Source organism: Salvelinus sp. IW2-2015, unplaced genomic scaffold (assembly GCF_002910315.2).
Source record: "Salvelinus sp. IW2-2015 unplaced genomic scaffold, ASM291031v2 Un_scaffold649, whole genome shotgun sequence".
NCBI classification, from domain to species: Eukaryota; Metazoa; Chordata; class Actinopteri; order Salmoniformes; family Salmonidae; genus Salvelinus; species Salvelinus sp. IW2-2015.
Window position 1 is genome coordinate 242,198 of NW_019942589.1, and position 6,642 is coordinate 248,839.

A 6,642-nucleotide genomic window follows, 5' to 3' on the forward strand; every position below is an offset into this window, starting at 1 on the left:
CTACTGAGTTATAATGCAGTCATAATGCAGTATAAGAGTAGTTATTTACACACATAAAATCTCAATGTCCTATAGCTAAATAGACATAAACCTGCGGCAGCACACGGAAGATAGCGTTGCCGCACTGAGTAAGCATCAGGTCCCTGTCGAACATGAGGTGAAAGGGAAAGGCCTTGCAGAAGGTGTAGGGGCTGATCCGGGTCTCCTGCGTGCTGTTCTCCTCGAAGCCGTCCAGATCCTCATAGAAGGCCTCCTCCTCCGAGTCCTTCTCCTCGATCAGGAACTTGATGTGGTCACACTCCTCACCCTTGTGCTGGATCACCTGGTGAAGGAAGAATGGATTTCATAAAAGGGAGGAAGGTGCAACCATAAAATTAGAATGAGTGCATGCTATGCTTCCTGTGTTTATATCCTGCTTTACTTTATGGGGACACTCAAAATGTCCGCCAGTCCACCCATTATGGCAAGAGATAATGTAAGAGATACCGGTGGGTGATTGGTAAACGCATAGACATCGAAATACTGTATGTCTTTATATAAATATCTAAGGTTTGGTGTGATGGTTTTAAACACAGTGATGTTCTTGTGTGGGTTACTGCCTGGRCACAACAAGTCCTTTTTAGTCTATACACTGACGTCAATGGCTTGACGCACACGGTTTCCGTGGCAACGACTAATAACATTTCCAGAAAATCTGGTGTCCTATTTGGAGGGTCTGTCAATTCAGCTCCCCCATTTAATTTTACGCTGAGCCTGTGAGATAAAAAAAATACATACTGACACCTATCTCTGCGATATGATTAGGTTTGATAGTAGAGTTGGCTTTCTCTGAAAATGAGGAGGTAACCTAAGTGCTCAGAGACAAGATTTCTGAAAGGACTATCCAAGTCTATACCTATGGTATATACTAATTCCACCTGGTGTTTGCTGCATGGACTGCTATGCTATAAAGAAGGTACATAACTAATTCACATATTCCTAGCTTTAAAACTATCATGACACTTATCAGTCTAATAATTGTTAAACCCTTTAAAATAAAGTATCTTAAACTATAACTACTAGCTATTTGGTAGTTGCATTACGTCACCTTCTGAGTGTACTAAAACTCTACCCCTTTCATAGACCTCTGACCCAAGTCAACAGAGACCCAACAATATCTCAGATCAAAAACTGCCCACTGAGTGACCAACACTAGCAGTTGCGTAGACCCAAACAACTCCTGAATGGAGAGGGGCATTTGAAAGTCGACCACTGTCCCATTTTGGACTGAAGGTAAGAACCCCAAGCAGCACAGAATCCGAATAACTACACACAAAAAAACAGTGCCTGAGTTAGGTCTAGCAGTAGATAGCATTGGCTCGCGAAACCACCTCTAACTTCCTTCATACTGAATACAGAGACATATAAATGGTATCCACGAGTTCATCTGACTCTGGGGAAGTAGACAAGGGGCCTCATTGCCAAAATCCCGAACTATCCCTTTAATTTCTTAAGGATCTACGAGATCGGTGTCCCTATACTGGGACGATTGTTGCTAACTAGAAAGACGTAAATAACCGCAAACTTTCCAGGACATAGACATGTCTTATATGGGCAGAAAGCTTACATTCTTGTTAATCTAACTGACCTATCCAATTTACAGTAGCTATTACAGTGAAAAAATACCATGCTATTGTTTGAGAAGAGTGCACAACAACAAACTTGTATCACAGCAAATGGTTTTATACATTCACCTCTGAAGGTAAATAATGTACTTACATTCAGTAATCTTGCGCTGATTTGTCATCCGGAGGGTCCCAGAGATAAAATGTAGCATAGTTTTGTTTGATAAAATCCATTTTTAAATTCAAAAGTAGGAAATGGCTTCTACAGTTTGAATCCCTGCTGTCTCTACATTAATTTCACATTTCCACAAACTTCAAAGTGTTTSCTTTCAAATGGCATCAAGAATATGCATATCCTTGCTTCAGGTCCTGAGCTACAAGCAGTTAGATTTGGGTATGTAATTTTAGGCCCAATTGTTTTTTAAAGGGTCCAATCCTTTTAAGTAATAATATACTTATTATTTTATTTGAAACAGCACACCTTCATTTCTATTTCTGTGCCGTGGATCTGTTGGGCCACCGTCTTGATGATGCCGATCACAATGTCCTGGAGCCCCTCCCTCTCCGAGTAGTAGTGCAGGATCAGATTGTTGCCCTTCTCCGCGTCGGTGCAGCGGAAGGACGGAGCCCTCATCCCAGGGTAAATGGTACCTAGGTGGTCGTGGAGGGCATCCAGATTCTGTATGGGGGTTGCATAAATGATTGAAACAGGAGTTTCTCTCCATTAAGATTCCACTTAGACTGGTCCGATATCAGTTTGTGTTATATAGCCAACTCCTGTGGTCATTGTCATACCAAACACCATAGGAGTTGGCTACACAGCATAAACAGATCTGGGAGCAGGCAAGGCAGGCCTAAAGCAGGCCTTTAGAACAAGGTTGCATAACTCCAGTCCTCACTCCTTTATCTCTGTTTCAACCCAAAGTGAAGCCCTACATTTTCTATTTGTAAATAGAGGGTTCGGTCTTGGCAAATCTAACTGCCACTGTCATATTTGAATTACATGGTCAACTCCCCCAAATCCAAAGACGAGGGGGCGGTCACAGAATTGTTTTGGCACTGTACAATTGAAATATAGGTCATATTTAACTTACATTGAAGCATTCATGACATTGAAGAGGACATGGTTTTACATTAGTCTCTGTTAACTGAAGAAAGATTAAGAAGGGAACTGGAGTGCTTACCTGCAAGAATTCACGGACATTGGAGCCTAAAACACGCAGGATGGTGTCATACCCTGATTCTTGGCAAAACTCAAAAAACATCTTCCCAAACATCTGTAGGATACACCCTGCATCAATCTCTGCAAGAAAAAAAAAGAAGAAAAAAACATGAACACTTGTTGCATACACCGTCTCAGTCCCATTGGTAACACTTTACAATAAGTTACCCTTTATAAAGGGTACCATATTTTAAAGTGATGCACATACCCAATTATGTTTGAAAATAAACTGGTTCAAGTAAAGTATCTTGCATTTCAAAACATGATTAAAAAACATACTTAGAACTTTGCTTGCCGCAGCAACAAGGTCGTATGTTTGGCATTTCATATAGATTCTGACAAAGGAACTGACCCTCTACATCGAGTTTGCGCCTCCCTCCTGAATAACAGGAAAAAAGACAATTGAATTATTAGATATCATATTAACATGTGATTAATTACACTAAGTAATAAATAGGCACTTGACAAAGAGCATATGACAACATATTTGCTTGTCCTCTATAGTATCCATTAAAAACTAGCTTCATAAACATTGTATGCCGTATGATTATATTAAGCCATAATGACATAGAAATGATTAATAACGTCTTAAATAGTTGTTATAAAAAGCCTTAAAAAATCATACATAAGGGTCCTTCAGTAAAGTGATAGCTACACTATATTGGTCCAAAAAAAACAATCGTAAACACTTTACTTTATGGGGGTATACATAAGCATTCATAAAAACTTTAAGAAAAAAGTCATGACACCTTCATGAATGTATGCATACTTATTACCTTTGAGCACTAACTGCATCTAGGGAGTATCTATATTTGAAATTACAATGAAAAATGTAATTTGGATGCTAATAAATAAGCCTGTTATATATCCTAATGAGGGTCTATTTAAACCTGATTACCGAGTTATCTGAAAGAAAACAAGACTGATTTTCTGTGCTGGCTAGCAACCACTTTCTGAACATGTGATCTGCTGAACAAACGTGAAAATTGTAGTGGAAATAAGAAATTACTTTTTCAATTGCTCTGAGCCTGCAAGATCTGAAAATAAAACCTAGCTTGAATAATTAGGCAACATTATATGTTGAATTATGTCAGCCAAAGATAGGTTGAGAAAATATTGCCGCACAATGTTCTTGGGTGATAAAAATGACCAGATTCCTCAAAACACGCTTTTCGGAGAGGCAGCTGTGCCTCTGTTCTTATAGGATAGGATGGGATGAGAAGATCTGGGTCCTGGAACAGCAAAGAGACTGAAGAAGAAAAATAAACATGGATCTTGCCAAATATTTGAGCACTTTGAAAAAGAGATTGGTATCATAAATGCAAAACTCCCTTTATCACCACTATTAGAAAGCTAATGAAAATGAAATGATGAGTAAAAATTGGCTCGCCTTTCATAAGAGTGGTGTAATTTAATAATTAATTAATATTATATTGTTTTTATTTTTGTTGCTGTGTTTATGTCACATGCTTTAAGTTACAGATAGGCCCGCATATAATCTGCTGGTATGTATCATCAGCTGAAATGACATGGCCATTCGTTATCCACTCTGTCTAGCAATAGGGGAGAATTATTGATTTCAAACTATAATATGGTTAATGGACATGATTATTATTGACATTATTATCCATTACATATTGGTAGTTACTAAAGTTGTGGTCAGACAATGTAGATAACAAAATTAAAGTGTAATAACAATGTAAAGTAACAGCAATTGTTATTTACATGGTAATTTACTTAAGACAGTAGTGTAATTTATATTATATTATGTAACATTAAGGCAGTTAATCTACAATTTAAAATCGATACATTTCATAAATTATTTCCAACACAGTATCACTAAGTAAGCACTGACATCAACCACTAAAGTATAAAGCCACTATAAACCTCCATAGTGATAATATTACTTAGCTAATATTGTAATATTTATATTTTATATAAAACTTTTAAACAGACCACCACTGCTTCTTTATTCACCTCCACTATACTACCACCAATCACTTAAGCATAACATTGAAATAGATCATTAATTCTATCTACCGAATATATAAATTAATGATATGTTTATTTTACTCCATGTGTAACTCTGTGTTGTTGTATGTGTCGAACTGCTTTGCTTTATCTTGGCCAGGTCGCAATTGTAAATGAGAACGTGTTCTCAACTTGCCTACCTGGTTAAATAAAGGTGAAATCAAATAAATAAATAAAAAAGTTACTCTCCTACCACATATCTACAATACAAGATCTATGCGTTCATGTGTGTAAAGTGTGTTACTACAATGCTGCTACACACAGTTATAGGAGCAACTTAATGTGAAGCGTTACTAACATATCTATCTACTGAACATACCTGCTGATTCCTTTGTTTTGCATCATGGCCACATTTAGTTTTTATTTTCAACTTWGAATTATGGTATGCAAATGCCCTGTGTCAATCACAAATACAAAACAAATCTTTGAACTCACTTGATGTCTTCCCACACGTCTTCGCCATAATTTCTTAATACAAGTAGTTCCAAGGCGTGATTGACAAAACCATACTAAAAACGGATATAAAACAGAAATAGAGAAACATAAATCGAAAATACAAGTATGTCAATAAATGTCTTAGAGTGATGATAGTSTTATGATTCCACAGTAATTGGAATGACTTGTTCAACAGCAAATAATGTTTTCATTGATGCAACATGAATATTAGAACGATAAAATCGCACTCGCATCACGAATTTCAGTGTTAATTTACAGTGAGTAGCATGGTGAACAGATATTGTAGCCATAGGCTGATAGCTCGTTCTCATACGGGAAAACACACCACTACACATCAAAATAGCCATGGCAATCAAATGTCGCCGTGAAATCTAATATGTTGKTGTTTACATACCATTTTTACGACCAGTTCTTCACGATTCCCTATCAATGTAAACTGTTATGTCTAAATCAACACGGCACCTTCACAGTTTGCAGATGTTACGTTGCGGCTCCATTCTTGAAAACATTCCTCATCAAATTGACATCGAATGTGTCCAATGGGAGCTCAAGGACAAAAATACTCKCTCGGCAACTGACCACTGAGGAAGTAGTGAGGGTTGCTCGCTGAAGACAGCGTTGWTTATGAAAACAGTACCATCAAACGTTATTTATACACTGTAAAAGAAAGACTACACAACGAAACCAACCTATTTKAATTCCACAATCAAATGATAGAAACAAATCCTAGGTAGAATAGATTATAAACTGGGTGGTTCGACCCTGAATGCTGATTGGCTGTATATCAGACCGTATACCATAGGTATGACAAAACTTTATTTTTACTGCTCTAATTACGTTGGTAACCAGTTTATAAGGCACCTCGGGGGTTTGCTATTATGGCCAATATACCACGGCTAAAAGCTGTATCCAGGCACTGCGCTTTGCGTCGTGCTGGAACAGCCCTTAGCCATGGTATATTGGCCATATACCACACCCCCGAGGTGCCTTATTGCTTAACTATATCATGGCATACTAATTTCTGAATTTTCTTGAAGGGAATTATAGAGCATGCATTATTTCCCTATAATGCACAGTATACTCGATAATCACGTAATAAGGAATTCTCAAACAACTTTTTGGAATTCATAAACACATTTTCTTTCTTATTGACCCAATTGTAAAAGAGCCAACTCTTTTACAATGGTTAATAGTTATACAGAAWTAACTAAACATGCCGAAAAGCTACTGTGTTGTTCAATGTACATGTAACCAGGTCAGAAATCCCGACCTACGGTTCACAATGTTCCCAAGTAGGGAAATAGAGCCTGCAAGAAGAGCCCTGTGGAT

General features: G+C 37.6%; 1 pseudogene; it reads right to left on the reverse strand.

Annotated features, from left to right (window-relative positions):
- LOC112068692 (guanylate cyclase soluble subunit beta-1-like) overlaps nt 1-5,844 on the reverse strand; it is a 52,883-nt pseudogene extending 47,039 nt beyond the window's left edge.
- Nucleotides 5,845-6,642: the final 798 nt, after the last annotated feature.